Raw genomic sequence first — 18670 nt, 5'->3', positions numbered from 1 at the left:
ATCATATAAAACACTGAGATCACTCACAGTCACATTAACTTTCATGTTGCCAACAGTATCTCATGTGACCTCCACTGACTTCACTCCTATTAGTACTCATTGCATCCCTAAACATTTCACAGCCGTGCTGCATGACTGTAAATTGCCAACTCACACTGAAAATAATGACTTCAAGCCATTTCTGCCCACTGATCTTCTGCAATATAAACGCTATAGCGGTGTTGCACAGTAGGCTGCATACAGTCATCCCGCCCAGGTGTAATATATCCTGTGTCTCTTTTAGTCTTTAGGATGGTTTATGATAATGATGCAGGACAGCAGCAGGGAAGGAAGGAAAGAGAAGAGCATCATTTGGCTTCCTGGCCGCAGTCTACCGTCAGCAGCACATGCACCGCCGGCCGCCCGGTAAAGCAGCATTATTATTACAATGTCAGCTTTAATCAACATTGTAGTCAGCAGTGAGATTGTGCAGCGCTGCAGTTGTGTAGGAGTGTGGTGTCCTGATCAGCCCACTGACCACTGGAAACACCAGTGAATCACAAAGCAAAAGCTTTGGGGGAGGCTAAAATTATACATGTGCATTGAATCAACGTTTTATGTTATGATTCATCTCAGAGCAACTGGTCAATAGTTTGGAATCATTTAGATGTTTTAATGTTTTAAAAGAAGTCTGTTTTGTTCACCAAGGCTGCATTTATTTGATAAAAAAAATCCAGATAAAAACACTAATATTGTGAAATATTATTACAATTCAAAATAACTCTTTTCTATGTGAATATATTTCAAAATGTAATTTATTCCTGTGATGAAAAGCTGAATTTTCAGCATCATTACTCTAGTCTTAAGTGTCACATGATCCTTCAGAAATCATTCTAATTTTTTGAACATTTCTTATTATTATCAATGTTGGAAACCACCTCTCTGCTTACTATTTTTGTGGAAACTGGATTGCTGGCCTTTGTCTGAATGCCTCTCAGATTACCAATATGTAGTGCCCTATGAAATCTGTTGATAATATTAAAATTTTAGATTAAGGAGCCATTGGCTCCTATAAGAAAAAACTTAGGAGCCAAATAATTTTTTTTAGGTGCCACAGAATAAACGTGTTTTATTTATTTTACGATTATTATTATTAATTTATTTACATTTCAACATTTCAATCATACTGTCATGTGTTTAGGTCTCATCTTTTTCTTGACTTTATCAGCATTTTAATCCATCTTGTAGATGACCTGGGAACTAAGGTTCACTTTAAAGTGGGAACTAAATGTCTTTTCCAGCTTGAAATCTACAGTCACAAAGAATTGTTCATTACACAGAATCTGTACCAGTATCATGGAGCATGAGCATCACTTGACCACTGAGTGTAGCTTGGGCTCCACACACATGAGACATTTCAGTAAGTTGTACTGTAGGATCTTTTATAAAATAGCCTACCTTTTGATGTTAATTCATGTTCACTATGTACTGTATTAGTAAAGAGAAAGATTAAATGTGTTCACTTGCCCTTGAACTGAGGCGCTAAAGCGACCGCGCCTGCTGCATTAAGGAGCGCCAAAACTGCATTGTTTGAATTTCGTTATGAATTCGAAATAATTTTAAAGCTGGTACTTTTTATTAAAAAGTTACAAAGCACAGAGTTTTTTTGCGATTACTGGACGGCAGTTGCACTTCAAATAATGAGGTTCACGCATTAAAAGAACACAGATCTTGACAAAAGAGAACTGGAGCGCTGCTGGAATCCCTTGTATCCTCTGGTGCTCTTGGAAGGGTTAAATGTTGTTAAAGTTTTTGTTAAATAATCCAAGTCCAGGCACTCAATAGGATGCAAAAGTTAAAAAGCCTTTAATAGTTGGGCTAAAGCATTAAAACACCAACGTAACCAACACCCTGATGAAGGCCAATGGGCCGATACGCGTTGGTGTTTTAATGCTTTAGCCCAACTATTAAAGAACACAGATCTTGTTTAGAAGAAGCCATATTAGTAATTATTATAAACGAGAATTGTTAACGATATTGCCAATACTCACACAGCTGACAGCTTTACCTGTTCTAGTTTGTTCAAGTTGTGCACGAAACAGACGCTGTATTTTCTGCACTTTCCCTTCTTGCGTCTCCGTCATTTCTCTCTCGCTGCACAGCGGAGCTGCGTTTATCAGACTGTGTGCGGCAGCACTGATGTGCAGCAGAGATGAGGACTGTCTGAAACTCTCTTTTTCCACTAAAACTTTGATGCGCATCGTCTCAGTTTAATACACGAACATTACAAAAGATTTGATCGCAAAACAATTAGGAAAAAAGGCATTACATTCAAATTTGTAAGTTATAACATGTAAATATATACCCAGATAGCAATAACACTCGGGCTGATTCTGGCTGAAATGCGTCTCTGTCGGTTCAGTCTCGGCATCGGTGAGAAGATAATGGACCAGAGCCGCGCCGACTCTACAAAACACTTCTGGCTGACAGACGGCTTTTTCTCTATGGGCCGATCTCGGCTGAAAGCTGTTGTACACGTGGCAGGTCCACACTCGGTGTAGTTGTGTGTATGAACCTTCGGCCCGAGTTCGTTTTATCACAGACGGGGCGCTGCTAGAATAAAGCAAATCATAACTTTTTTAGCGGTTAAATCCTGAGGAGCTTTCGGCGGGTAGTCGCCAGTGGCGACCTCAGCAAAAACGTCAGTCGCAAATTAATATTTATGGTCACAAATGCGACTGTTTTAGTCGCAGTTTGGAGCCCTGAAATCCATTTTATCTTTTTCGAAATTCCATTTTTTTCGTTTTAATTTTTCTCGATTACTTTTTAAAAGTTAAATTAAATTTTATTAATCAAAAAGCATGTATTATTAATTAAAATCATAAAACTTATACATTTTCACATCAATTTATTAAAAGTGTAACAAAAATTACATGTTTAGGGCTCTTTGAAATGTTTTATTTTTTTAAATAAAATTTGAATGCATAAAACAACTTAATTTATTCATTTTTTTCTTAAAGTAATCTTAAGAATTTTTTTTTCCTCAGAAATTCTGTGTTGTGTATTTACATTTTTCTGGTTATCAAATGAAGCCATAAAACATTAATTTCACTTATCTTTTTATTATTGAAAATGACGCAAACTTTATTTTTTATTTTTTACTATTAAAATTAAAACATGGAAGAAATGTTGTGTGATTATTCCTTGAAAAATAATGTTTGTTTCATTTTAGTAGTAATATTAGTAGGCACTGTACATTCTGCTGAAAAATAGTAATAGGCACAATGTCTTCAAATCAAACTGGACTTTTATTTTGACAGGTTGCCGTGAATACCTTTACAGTTCTTTACAGCCATTCATTAACAGAGACACACAGAACATGCAGGATTCATATTTAAAAAGACTTTTGTGGCTTATTATTTACAGATACTAGTCCAAATCGTGATTTGATTTAAGTGTAATGATCTACTTTTGATTAATTCATTCAAAATTTGACAAATTCCGTGACATTCTGCGTTAAACTGTGAATTGTTTTTATGACTGGATTCTGCCATTCCGTCCATTGTCTGCATCGCGGAAATCATAGGGCCCTTAATATGCCTTAGGGCTGTGCAATTAATCGAAAAAACTTTTCGATTTCGATTTTGGACTCCAACAATTATGAAAATACAATAATCGAGATGAAACGATTATTTCACCCCATTCTGCCCCCCTTTTGCAGCACTGTGCTTTTGTTCCTCCATAAAAGCCCAATTTCCCATGCAAAACAGTAAAATCATGTAACATGACATTTGCAAAATGGGACGTGCTTGATTTTATCAAAGTATATTTATTCATGTTTTTAAAAGCGTGAAAGAGATCTTGCGCTGCTCCTCAGCAAGAGATATGCGCTCAGAGACGGAACAGAACACGGACATGTAAAGTCATCTTTTAGCTCAAGGTGCGCGCCTAAACAGTCAAATAGACACAAAAATGATTATTTAAATAAATGAATAAATGAACGTAAAGAGTTGAGAATAAAAATACGTGTGTAACGGTAAATTGGATCCGTGCAGCTCTTAAAGTGACAGCGGGCTATTTTCTGCTGCGACTGTGTGCTTATTAATCAAACACCAAAAGACAAATTCATAATCACACACTGCTCTTGAGTGAAGGACTTTTGTAGCTTTAAGATTAAAAAAAAGTTTAATTCTTACAGTGAAGACTGCTGTTTTATTTTACATTTGATTATTCATTCTGTAGTAGGCTGTAAACAGCTTGAGACTTGCATAAAAAAATAAAGCACAGTTTGTTTCATTTGTAACTTTTTATTCTATTGTATTTGTCCTTTGCTTTTTTTATTGCTGACAGTTTAATTATTTTCAATAATTTTCAATAAATTTGAGGACTTTTTGTTTGTTTGTTTGTTTGTTTGAAATTCCGCTGGTCTTTGCAATGTAGATGTCATAGCAAATTTATTTACAGAAAATACATATTCAATATGTATCACTTTCTTTAAATAAATCACTCATATAAAGTTTTGGTCATATGGCCCCCTTATAATCGTGTTAAATAACTGTGATTACAATATTGACCAAAATAATCGTGATTATGATTTTTGCCATAATCGAGCAGCCAGAAATTTGCTGTACATATACTCATGGCAAACTAATGACTGTTTGTATGTTTTGTGATAGTTGTAGAGGACTCTTGGTTTATCCAAAGCAGTAAAGTAAAAATCCTACACAGCCTCTAAGCTATGTGGTTTCCCAGCATGCTCAGCACATTTGATTTCTTCTCAACCACAGTGTCTTTCTGATGCTGAGATCCAGTTTCATCACTTTGACAACAGAGAAACTCATAAAACTTGAGCAAACACTCTGATGCTGGAGAAGGAAACATGAGATTTGAGGAACAGAGTCTGTTATGCGCTGAGTAACATTATTATATCTTGTTTAAGTGCTAAATATCTCACACGTAGTGCAAAAGGTTAAATAAATGCATGATCGCATAAATACAGTGCAGTGTCTCTTTTCATTCAATTGCTACTCTCTGTCAAACCATAAACTCAAAATTGAGACGTCACTCTTTATAAACTTAATCAGTTTGCATATTTCTTTTAAGTCTGACTTGATTACATGCACACCGAGAAACGTCACACCAGTCTCGTATTAGTCTGGTGTGGTTTTAATGCTGAAAAAAGATGTAGGAAACGTTCATTCTAACTGAATGCAGACGGCAGCGGTTTTAAGCACACAATCCAGAACAGTCACACTAGTTTAAGACCGAAAATGCTGCTAAAAAACCTTCACGATCAAAGTAGCGTCAGGTTGCAATGACGTCTGAGATCTCTATATGACCAGAAACACACGTCTATTCTAAGCTCATCTGCAGGAAGATCTATTGAAACGATGCCAGTCCTCCAGCTGCGCTGCCACGGGCGTTTAACCCCGCGGGTGGAAACCAGAGACGACAGGACGGAGCTGTCTCACTGCATTCCCATCTAACCACCCATAACACACCTTCACCTCCATCTAGCTGCATCCAACATCTCATTCTCACGTGATTTTAATACGAGCTGACTTTATATTAGTCTAGTCAAAGAATGAATGTCACTGGAAATGTTCCGCAGCTAATTTTGGAGATGGACTCATTTGAATTCATGGAGATGAGGTTTAAATATGTAATGTATTTTACATTTTTAAAAATGCTATCTATTAATTTAATGTTCAATTTTGTTGACACTTTCAAAATTGAACCTTAAGGTGTGTGCTTTTGAGGGCTGGGCAATATTTAATTATATTTATTATAATTAAATATAAATATCATATTCAAATATAATTTATTATTTATATAATTAGTGATTATATAATGTAATAAATTATATTTATTCATCACAAAACAATAAAGATGATTGCACTGGTGATATCAATCAAACAGCACTGTGATGCTTTTAATGCACATTTTATCTGGTTAATAAACTTTCATAGATTAGTTATCTGGTTAAAAAACTTTAATAGAATAGTTATGAATTTTTTGTTAATTTTATTTGGTTAGTATTATTGGATATCAAAGAACCGCAAACATGCAAAAGTGTTGTTAATTATTAAAACATTCATTTAAATGTCAAAAAGGCTCAGACAATCAAAAATGTTTGAGAATTCCTGCTTTACATACAGCTTTACATTTGATAGTCCCTGAGTTACATAAAATATTGTCAAAAAGCTGGATTTTTTTTTTTTTTAATTTTATTGTTTTTTTGTTTTGATTCTTACTATAAACACCCAGCCTCAAAGCAACACAAGTGCTTTTAAAAACAATCTCTCATTCCAATGTGTCAAAAGCAGAAAGTCAGAGTGAGAATGCTTTCAAACACTTAAACACGGAGCCGATTTCCCAAACCATTTTAAATATTTCATCAGGAATTCATGTTGCTTCATGCATGGTTAGCGGCCTCGACTCGCGGAGAGGTCAGACAGAGTGCAGCGCACGACAGGTTATGAGCCCAGTTCACTGACGGGGCACTTCACGCTCACCGCTGTAACCCTTTCACCACCGACAACCAGCACTTACTGAATGCTTTTCTGGGATAAAGAACATACTTGCAGTTAATTAAACATCTTATCCTGGCAGAGGTGTTAAATATGACATTAAACGTTGAATCGAAAGTCACTCATGTTGTTCAATTCCTAACAGTGCTCTTTAGCCAAGACTATATTCATAGTTGCATTTGCAACATAACATGAACGTTATGGATGCATCTGCATGGATTCTCACAGAGAACAATGAATCTGTCAGACCTGCATATGCACGACTCACACACTCACAGTCGTCCAGATGGGTGACCATGAGCACAGATGTGCTTCGTGATATAAACACATGCAACTGCATCAGAATCTAAGCCTCTGTTTACATACAAGAACTCTAATGAGCAAAACCTACCAACAATCTGAACATGATTAAAACATACAGATATATAATATAAAAAAATATGAAAATATAAAAAATACAAATAATTTAGGCACATTTAATGGCAATCATTTATAAAACTTCTGATATTTCCATAGTAAAAAAATAATAATTTTAATTTACCACACTGAAATAAATGGCTCAGAAATTTTAGTCAATTTTACAAATAATCATAAAGAAATGGCAAGTGACACTGAATTTAACATGAAATTTTGAAGTAGACTGAATGAGTATTTTCTTGTAAAACCTACTCCAATAATCTTTGTTTTACTTACATCTTTGATAATGTCTTACACTGCATGCATTATGAAAGCAAAACCTTTCATTCACTTTTTTTGCATAAAATGAACCTCATTACTAAAGTTAAACAATTCTTAAAAAAAAAAAAAAATAGGGGTATTTTTTAGTTATGTTTAAGGCAACACTATGAAACAAAGGAAAGAATGGATTTATTGATCATAGGTGTTTGTTTATTAATTCATTTTTTCCACTGATAAATAATCCATTCAAGCTTTGTTTTCAAATGAAGTTCACTCACTAGCAAATAAGTCATGTTTTTGATGGATGAAAAAAAAAAAAAAAAAAAAAAAAGCATTTCTGAAAATGGGTGTCCTTCCCATGATGCACCAGGCCAGAAAAAGGCTTTTTACTGCATCATGCATCTGCAAAGTAAATAAAGATTCATCAACAGATGAATATCAGTGGATCACTGCATTTGTTTATTTCACTTATTAAACATCAAACAGAGTGGTCTGGTCTGTTGTGGCCAAATATTCAGACAAATTAAATTAATCTGCATGCTGCACAAGATTTGTAAGTAAATTGGCTCTGCAAGCAAACTTAAGTCCTTCGTTTTTCAGATGAGTAAACAAAAGCGCAAGCGCCACCATCGATTTTCATTCACAACTGGCCTATTTAACGCAACGCTGCAGCCATGCACACAAAAGTCCAGACGCTGTCAGCAACCTCTAAATGAGCTCAAGACGCTGGTCTATTCAGCACAATGCTGGAAACAAAATAGTGCAAAGTCTGCCTTGAAATAAGGGGAACAGATGAATCAAAAATGATTCTGTCATCGTTTTTTCACCCCCATGTCGTTCCAAACCTGCAGGACTTTCTTTCCTCTGTGGAAGATTTTCATAGAAGTTCAAAAGTACATCATAAAAGCAGTGCACTTTGTTTCTTTGTTTTCTCACATAAAAGTATTACAGACTAGATCTATGATACTTTTGCATCTTTTTTTCTCTTAAGTTTGAAAGCCTCAGACTGAGTCATTTTGTTTTCAAAGAAAAAAGAGATTTAAACAGGTTTGGAACAACATGATGGTGAGTAAATGACAGAATCTTGTATTTCTACATGAACTACTCCTTTAACAACGACGAATGCAGGAAACAGTACCTTGAGCGAGGTGCTTTCTATTCAATCTTCTGAGGAATAAAGTTAAAAACAGCTCCTTCCACAAAGGCCATCTTGTAAGGAGCGCACACGACCCAGTTCTAGAAGGGTGCTTCAATAACATTAGCAAAAGCAATTAACCTTTAGCCGGTAGCTCCCTAAAGTGAACAGGGTGCAAATGTTCCTTTATTCACACTGATTACATATACTATAAAAGACAAGCATCTGAGATACACGTATAAACTCTTTGAGACAACATGGCCTTACCACCTTAGTTTTCTGATAGAAAAACACTTCTTGTTCTCAATGATGACTACTTAGGGGAAAAAATGACAATAATAAACCAGTCTAAGGCGGTTTATGCTGGTCAAGCTGATATTTAGCTGATCTAACCCAATCTAAACCCAGCAAAACAGACCAGTTTGGCCAGTCTGGGAGACCAGATAATCATTAAGTTAGTTTAAGCTATTTTTCAGAAGGGCTACTAGATTACATGCAAATCTAACTTTTTGTTCCCTTGTAAAATAGCTTATTTTTCACAATTCTGAAGCGCAATGAAACATCTATGACCATAATAATGTATTATTTAATATATATAAATGACTGTTGTACTTTGTGGTGCTGATCACTTTGTAAATATAATAATTCTGCATTGACTTTAAGGCAGCATCATGTTCTTTCAGAGTTCAGTTTCAATTCCAATGAAACAGCAGAACCAGATAATCAAGCTCCGCAGGTCTGCTTGAAAATTACAGGTGGATTTTTTGGAGGCCTGCAACTCAGCAGGAAAGATTTCCAGGAGCTGGATTGGTTCCGTGTAATCTGAAAGAAACATCCACTTCACGGTGATTCATATTTCTGAATGTAAAAGAACAGCTTGCATGCAGGTGTGATTTTAGCATATCAAAAAATACTGGCCATCTCAGGAGATGAACGAGGTTACTGGAGGTTAAACAGGAGATTTACCCTGTTAAACCTCAATCAACGTACAAGCTCTTTAGAAACTGAAACAACAAGAAACGGCCACTGAATATTAATAAAGACATCAGATATTCAAACCCAGTTTTCAACAAAACCACTGAGATGATGACTGCAGGAAATACGAGTAAAAATAGGTATGATTTTGGATAATTCAAATCACCCCAAAACCTAGATGATGTAAGAACCCTCATAATAGAGAAGACATGAAATAGAAACTGGATATCAATATTAATTAATTTTGCCATTAACACCTAATTAATTTGTGATAGTATCATAATTAGCATATGAATGAAGTGTTTTTAGCACAGTGATTCATAACCTTGGCCTGGTAACTCAAGGATCATGGGTTCAAATCTCATAAAGGCTCAAACAATCAACTGAGAATTGAGCAATTGTGCAACATTTACTTATTGGAAAAATGTGCTGTCATCTCATTACTGCAAAAACATACCTATACTTACAATTCACTACAGTTTCCTGCTGATATAAACACTAGTGGCAGTAAAACACCAATAGCTTTTATTATTTTTCACACAAATTATAATTACAGTGGCAGAATATTTATTAATAAAGAGTTATTTTCATGCATAATACTATGTTATGACCTCAAAGTGCTTTTATCATAGTGCATGATGTATGAACTAATACGTTTTGATGTTTAAATCACATAACCAGCTCTTGGCTGTTCTGACATACAGTAGTAAACTTGCTTGTAAGCTCACCTGGTACAGCACTGCAATTGCAATGTGGAGCATTTAAAGTCACAAAAAAAGCACATAGACTTGCAGAAAATTGCATGGTTGTAATATTTCATCATAAGTTGATATCTCATGTTTGCTTTTGTTATATTTATTGATTAGGTTTAGTGTTTCTGGTGCGTTATTTTCAAATGCAATAGAGCATTTACCTTTTAGTGCCACTCACTGGACATTACATTTCCAAACTGCTGGGATACCTACAACAACCAACGTAATCAAACATCGCCAGATTACTGTTCATCTGTTTCAGATAAAACTGAACATGCTTTTAGCACCATTTACTGGACATCTGGATCTCAAAACGTGCAAGCAAAATTATATCATTTTGCAGAAATGTCGTCACATGCACATATTTAAATGCACAGCATTTTCCCAATCAGAATAAATATTTGCAAGGTATATCAGACACTAGATTATGTAAATTACGGTCTTATGTGTTTATTTAATACTTAAAATTACTGATTCATTAGATTTCCAACAAAAATAACTATATTGAGACTCCACTACAACAATACAAAATTACTCACACCGTGATAAACATGCATTAATATTATATTAGAAATTCATAATGTTGTAGTGACAAACTAATTTTTTCCGAATCCGATACGCTGCTGACATTGCAGATCTCACGCTTTTCCACACACAAGCAACTTGGGTTTTCCTTTAATCTCCATCTATACATCCTGACATGTGCCAGTTAAGTTGTCTGGATGTAAGAGGCAAAGGAACAGGCTCCTCTGAGACCGTCACACAGCGGGGATCCCAGCGTGAGATCTCAGCCACAACACCATCCTCAAAGAACCACATCCATCATCTTCATAAAGGCCTCGAGAGCACAAACCACCAGTGACGAATCACAGCCACAACATATTCAAGGAATGTTCCGGCTTTAATACAACTTACACTGTGTGGACAACATCTGCGCAGAAAATACATTCAACTGCTGCCTCTGTTTGATTTCTAATCATAATAATCTTCAACATTAAATCACTAAAGCACTGATACAGTACAAACGTCTTGCTCAGTTTCAAAACTACTCACCACACGGCGTCTCTGATCGATGCACATCGTATAAGACAGTCGTGAGCTTTTCTCCTCTAAATCACACGCCACCTGTTAAAGAAATGAGAAACGTGCATCATGAATAAGTCATTAATCAGATGATTTTAGAGAGCGCTGCTCAGAGGACACAGGGACACTTAACATGGTTTTCAATGTCAAGTCAGCATGAACCTGTTTTTAACGACCTCTCGAAGACAATAAATCAGATCTGTAGCCATAAATGATTTCCAGAGCAGCAGCATCAACTGTTATTAACACAGAACAATAACAGTGTGTAGAAACACATAAAACCTTTACGAAAGAAGCCATCAGTGTTAAAGATCAAAACAAAAGACAATTTTTTTTTTATAATATAATAAAAATGGTACGACCCCCACAATTACCACCAAACTTTCATTACTGGAATGCAAATAAAAACTAAAAATAAAATTATTTTAAATATTACAACAAATACCACCAAAATGTATATTATGTGTGTGTGTGTGTGTGTCTCTAAAATAAAAACTTTTTTTCAGAGGTAAAATGTCATTAATTGCATTGAAAATGTCACAATGCAACAACAACAAAAAACCTAATGGTCTGAAAAATAGGATTTATTTAATGCAGTTTTGTGATTTTATTGTGAAATATGCCTCCAACCGGTTTCGTTAGATGCACTCGTCTCTTCTGAACTCCGTTCAAACACAAACGAGTGCTTCAGATGAGTGTAAAGTCGCTCGTTCATCTCTGCATAAGTTCTGTTCTGCGTTCTGTGTGAAATCTGGGCTGGATCTGAAGATCTCCTACACTTACTGAAGCCTAAATACCTAAAGACCAGAGTCAACATGACTACAGCGCTCAATTAATGTCCTTTCCAAGACAGTCTCATTCTTCTGCCCGTCTAGTCGCCACAGAGCTGAAGGTCTGGCAGCAATTTTAACCATCTGGGTGATTTTACTAACCTCTAAACATGTAAGCTCATTGTGGAAAATGTAAATTTGCTCTTGAAAGCTTTAGATATAGCAGACATAAGCAAACGTTTCATCAAACTCATCTGTGTAATTAGACTTTTGACTCTAAATTTAGGAGTGATTGACAGCATTAGATGAACAAGCTTGAACTTCATTAAGTGGCAATTAGTGGCACAGTATAATATCTAAAAAAAAAAAAATTAGCAAATGTTTAAGGATGACTTTTCATTTGAATGATTTGAAATTTTCTGACAGATAAATTCCAGCAAATGAGACATAAACTGATCTGCGTGACCTGACGGCCATGAGTTTGTCAATCAGCAGCACTATATTCATCTGAACAACAGTCACTGAACTGTGAGTCTACAGCATCAATAGTTCATCACAGCACCTGACAGACATGAACTAACAGGTAAATCAGACCTTATCACCTGAACAAATCAATTAATACATTTCATAATGAATCAGATCAGCACTGCTACACACAATTACTATTGTCTTGATTGCTTGTGAGGGAAGAAAGCAGCTTGATTTAACAGACAGAAACACTGAGACTCCATCTTCTTCAAATCAACATCGATCACGTGAAATTAACACACATTTAAATAATGACTGACAACCATCACATGCATCTACAGCAGTTCAATGCCAAATGGCTTAACTCTGTGGGTCTGTATATCTACAAATACAACAAATCATAAACAGATGAGTGAATAGAGACTCCATCCTCATCAAAGTATTATTTTTGTTAGCTTTGAGGTGAAATTAAGTGTATTATATTTTTTTCTTTGTTTTTGTTTATATATTTTATCCATTTCTGACCTACTGTTGTACATCACGGAATGTGTTGTGGACTTGTGGCTCTATGTTTATGTATTTAGCAGATACTTTTTAATCCAAAGCAACTACAGTAAAATGTACAAATATACAATTAAAAATAAAATGTCTGACACAGACATCTATGGCATTGTGCCTGTAATATCTGTCAATCTTCTACCTACTCATGTAAGGTATTTTATGAATAAAAAACTTGAACGAGTAAAGATTAAAAACAAAATATAATGTATAGGTCTATTAGTCAAACATAATCTCAATTAACCAAAAATCATCAACTCAGTGATATTGCAAAACATGAATCAAAATCATCTGCTCATGACGAAAGTGTTTAATAGATGGATTTAATTACCACATGCACCGTTAAATACTTAATATTAACCATTTAAATTAAAATCTGGTGTCAATAAATAATGATAATTTAACAAATAGTAACAACTAACTATATAGCAACATGAAAACAGCATAGTCAAATATTGATTGCAACATGTCTGAAAGCAGTTTCGATGGGTGCACACCTGTAACCGTATAGAAAGTGAAAACTGGCGTCTCCAGTGACTCTTTTCCTAAATTTAAGAGGACAGAAGCAGCGTGCAACACTAATGTCCTGCCCAAACATGCTGCTCCAGATCAGAGCACCTGAATTATGCAATCTATAGTGTCTACAGAGTAAAATCAAGCCGCCTTTGCTGCTGGTCCATTAGTGTCTCCTCATGAAACACACATGCAGAAGCACAGCGCGGTATCTCTGGTTAATTCCAGCAGCGCTAGTTTGTAAAGCAGTCTGATGCTGACCTGAACTCCAGCTCTTACCTTCAGATGAAGCTGCGCGCGTTTCTTTCATTGTGTGAGAATCCCTCGCGCTGCTGTCAGTGATGATGATGCTGAGCGCTCGTGCACGCGCTGATGGTAAGATGTGGAGGAGGATGATGCTGAGCTCTTCAGCGAGAGAGTGTGTGTGTGTGTTTGGAGAGTCAGCTCGCTCCTACGGCCTGCGGTGTGTGTGTGTGTGTGTGTGTAACAGACCTTCTGCTCCGCCCCTTTAACTCTATTATTACTAAACACACAGCGCCACCTGTCGAGATAGAGAGAGAGAGCGAGAGAGAGAGAGAGAGAGAGAGAGGGTGCAGGTGCATCAAGTTTCAACAAGTCAGATGAATTTACAGATGAAAAGCTTAATAGTCCAGGTTCAGTGTTTAATGGACGCAAGACAGCAAGTTGACTAAAGCTAAAACAATAAAAAATGTGTTACTTAATTAACTCCATTAACTGATAACTCATAATAAAATAACTAAACCTAACACTGAATTAAAAATGAATACAAAGTGTGAGTGTGTGTATTTCCATATTGTATTATGTTTTCCATTCATATATATATATATATATATATATATATATATATATACACACACACAACTTGTATTAATTTTATTTCAGTGTTAGTTATTTTATTTTAGATATAAATTAAATATAATTGACAAAAGCACACATCAAAATTACTGAAACGTTAAAGTTTTGAATGTATAAAAATAGGATGTATAAAAATGAAAACAATTCAAAATATTAATAAAACTATAATAATGTTAAAATAACACTGATGCAACCTCATCAATTTAATGTATATATATATATATATATATATATAGCTATGCACTGTTCAATATACTGATATATTCTTATATTCCTTGGATATTATGTACTTATAATCGTGTGTTTGTGTGTGTGTGCAAATATTATATTATATTATATTATATTATATTATATTATAATCATGCCACGGAACTGTTTAACTGAACTCACAGACATTTCAAGTGAACAGATGCATAAAAAAAATGTGGTTTTAAAACAGTACATTACAAATACTGAAATAACATATCTACTCAAATGTTAGCAATAGACTGTAGCAAAGGGTAAACAACCATTCATGTTTTTTTTACTTGAACAAATGTTTAGTTTATGTTTATATGTTCATCTTATGCATTTGACAGAACATCTGCACATTTTTAATCTTCAGTTTTAATTTACATTCAATTTAAGTGCATATTAAATTCTATTCGGCAGTGTTTCAGTTTCACATTTAATACATCACTGACATCTCCTGGTGATGATATGCACGTGCAGAAGAAAAAATCTGTCCAAAATTTCTCTTTGTGGGCACATTGCCAAACAAGTGAATGAAAACAAAACATCATCTCACTTCAGTGTGTGACTTATATTAATAATAAGGCTACCTCCATAAGCTTTTTGTGAAATTTAGTAATTTAATAGGTAATTTTAATTAGGTCTATCATGCCTTGGAATGAAACCCTGGAATCATAAAATCTGGTTGAGCTTGTAACCATTTTATCGGGGGTGTTTATGCTGGGATGTTGTGGTCAGGCGCGGGACAGAATCTTGCAGGATTCCCACGCAGGTCTCTACTCGTACACGTGTATTTTGATAAACAGTTTTTCCTCCATTTAAAAAAAAAATTAAAATAAAAAACCTCGTCCACATGCAAAAGCAAAAACAACATTTGACAACACTGCAACCGGAGTTTCTGAAAACCTGGCCGGCAGGAGTTTTCGAAAAGGTTAAGTTTCAGTGACCTCGTACAGCGTTTGCGTGTTGACGAATGGCCAAACTGCATAGAAGTTGCGGTTTTGAAAATACCCCTGTTCATGTGGACAGGGCCAAAATTATAACACTTTTACATCCATATATATATACAGTAGTGGCCAAAAGTTTTGAGAAATACATAAATATTAGTTTTCAAAAAGTTTGCTGCTAAACTGCTTTTAGATCTTTGTTTCAGTTGTTTCTGTAATGTACTGAAATATAATTACAAGCACTTCATACGTTTTCAAAGGCTTTTATCGACAATTACATGACATTTATGCAAAGAGTCAGTATTTGCAGTGTTGGCCCTTCTTTTTCAGGACCTCTGCAATTCGACTGGGCATGATCTCAATCAACTTCTGGGCCAAATCCTTACTGATAGCAACCCATTCTTTCATAATAACTTCTTGGGGTTTGTCAGAATTAGTGGGTTTTTGTTTGTCCACCCGCCTCTTGAGGATTGACCACAAGTTCTCAATGGGATTAAGATCTGGGGAGTTTCCAGGCCATGGACCCAAAATTTCAACATTCTGGTCCCCGAGCCACTTAGTTATCACTTTTGCCTTATGGCACGGTTCTCCATCGTGCTGGAAAATGCATTGTTCTTCACCAAACTGTTGTTGGGTTGTTGGAAGAAGTTGCTGTTGGAGGGTGTTTTGGTACCATTCTTTTTTCATGGCTGTGTTTTTGGGCAGAATTGTGAGTGAGCCCACTCCCTTGGATGAGAAGCAACCCCACACATGAATGGGGTCAGGATGCTTTACTGTTGGCATGACACAGGACTGATGGTAGCGCTCACCTTTTCTTCTCCGGACAAGCCTTTTTCCAGATGCCCCAAACAATCGGAAAGGGGCTTCATCGGAGAATATGACTTTGCCCCAGTCCTCAGCAGTCCATTCACTATACTTTCTGTAGAAGATCAATCTGTCCCTGATGTTTTATTTTGGAGAGAAGTGGCTTTTTTGCTGCCCTTCTTGACACCAGGCCATCTTCCAAAAGTCTTGGCCTCACTGTGCGTGCAGATGCGCTCACACCTGCCTGCTGCCATTCCTAAGCAAGCTCTGCACTGGTGGCACTCTGATCCCGCAGCTGAATCCTCTTTAGGAGACGATCCTGGCGCTTGCTGGACTTTCTTGGACGCCCCGAAGCCTTCTTTACAAGAATTGAACCTCTTTCCTTGAAGTTCTTGATGAACCTATAAATTGTTGATTTAGGTGCAATCTTAGTAGCCACAATATCCTTGCCTGTGAAGCCATTTTTATGCACCGCAATGATGGCTGCACGCGTTTCTTTGTAGGTCACCATGGTTAACAATTGAAGAACAATGATTTCATACATCACCCTCCTTTTAACATGTCAAGTCTGCCATTCTAACCCAATCAGCCTGACATAATGATCTCCAGCCTTGTGCTCGTCAACATTCTCACCTGAGTTAACAAGATGATTACTGAAATGATCTCAGCAGGTCCTTTAATGACAGCAATGAAATGCAATGGAAAGGTTTTTTGGGGATTAAGGTAATTTTCATGGCAAAGAAGGACTATGCAAATCATCTGATCACTCTTCATAACATTCTGGAGTATATGCAAATTGCTATTATAAAAACTTAAGCAGCAACTTTTCCAATTTCCAATATTTATGTAATTCTCAAAACTTTTGGCCACGACTGTATATAGAACAATATGAATTTACAAAACTCAAGTGGGGGACACTAATATACACATGAATAATAATAATAATAATAATTTTCCCATAATTACATCTCCAGTCATACATAAATGTCCATGTGTATATAAATATATCTACAGTACATACTTTATGTCTTACATCTGTACTGCATAACTACACAGCCTAAACTCTCTTCCATTATTCACACTTTAAAAAGAGAGAGCGAGATTTCACACTCATTTTACATAATGAAGATTTTGAAATATATGACATTTAAGATGGACCTCTTAATTCAATTGAACAATCTTGATTCAATATCAATTCTTATGTACATACATATATACATGTCAACCTGATCCGAATTTATTTATGACAGATGAAATTTTCGGAGGCAGTGTACGTGATTGAAACAACATGAGTTTGTTGGTTTTTTTAACATGCGAAAATTTCGGACTCAAAAATACTCATTACATTTTGCATTAATTCAAACATACAACCTATATAGCTCAGGAGTTTATGAATCTCGTTCATATTTGAATAATCTGAATAGATTAACAGAGATATTGAATCTGAATTAATAAATATTCAATTATGTCAATATTATTTTCAATTTCAATAAGATACCTCTGGTGGTGAGATGAACGTACTGCACTTGACCTTGAAATAAGAAAACATTCAATCAATACTTTTTTTAATAAAATCATTTAAATTCAACAGCAACATTTCTAAATCTTATAATCTATAATAATTATTCCACTACTGTTATCTAAGTGTTATTTAGCAGACCCATTCTGAATGAACACACATGGAAAAAATGTTAGAAAATAAAATTTTATTGATTGAAAATGACAAATTTATGACAGTTAATTATATGGTCAGTGATACATTTCTATTAAATGACCTAGAATTAGAAATCAACAGGTTAAAATAATTTGAGGATAAAATATCAGCCTATAATAATATTAAGCTCAATATACAAGCTGATTATTGAATGTATTCAAGCAACTATGAGAGATTCCCAAACATTCCTGATCACCGAGTCTCTACAAACACTAAATGTGAAATGAGTTTGATCCACATCTTCAACTCTATTGAACAATCAGTTTGACTGTGATTGAAAAACAGACAGTTGAGAATGAGTGATCAGAAAGAGACGTCGACCTTCCACATTTGTGATGAAGTGTGTTTAGAAGATGAGCTCTGACCGCCATTCAATTACCACATAGTAACAAAGCAAGCAGTGGCCAAGAACAGCTTCCTGTGAGTGAGAAACTAAATCTTCCTCCAGGTGGCGCTCAGAGAAAATAGGTAAGAATGATGTTGATCTTGTTTAGAATGTTTTTATTGTATTTAAATAGAAGTCTGTAGTGTCTCATTTAGACTGTAGTCAATGTGTGTGTGTTTCTATATACACACTGAAATTAAAGGGGTCATGATGTTGCTAAAAAAGAACATCATTTTGTGTATTTGCTGTAATGAAATGTGTTTATGAAAGTG

At 35.4% G+C, this 18670-nt stretch overlaps 1 protein-coding gene across 1 annotated transcript in view; it reads right to left on the bottom strand.

Annotated features, from left to right (window-relative positions):
• The window catches only part of LOC109067362 (kelch-like protein 29), a 120776-nt gene extending 106856 nt beyond the window's left edge, over positions 1 to 13920 (bottom strand). The window contains exons 1-2 of the mRNA XM_042743169.1: positions 13721 to 13920; positions 11103 to 11174 (exon numbers count right to left, since the gene is read on the bottom strand). The gene's annotated coding sequence lies outside the window, so the exon portion shown is untranslated. The remainder of the gene's footprint in view (positions 1 to 11102; positions 11175 to 13720) is intronic.
• Between the last annotated feature and the right edge of the window lie 4750 nt (positions 13921 to 18670).

The sequence above is a fragment of the Cyprinus carpio genome, chromosome B17 (genome assembly GCF_018340385.1).
Source record: "Cyprinus carpio isolate SPL01 chromosome B17, ASM1834038v1, whole genome shotgun sequence".
Taxonomy (NCBI): domain Eukaryota; kingdom Metazoa; phylum Chordata; class Actinopteri; order Cypriniformes; family Cyprinidae; genus Cyprinus; species Cyprinus carpio.
The sequence above is the reverse complement of the archived record's forward strand: the minus strand, read 5'-3'. Positions and strand labels throughout refer to the sequence as shown.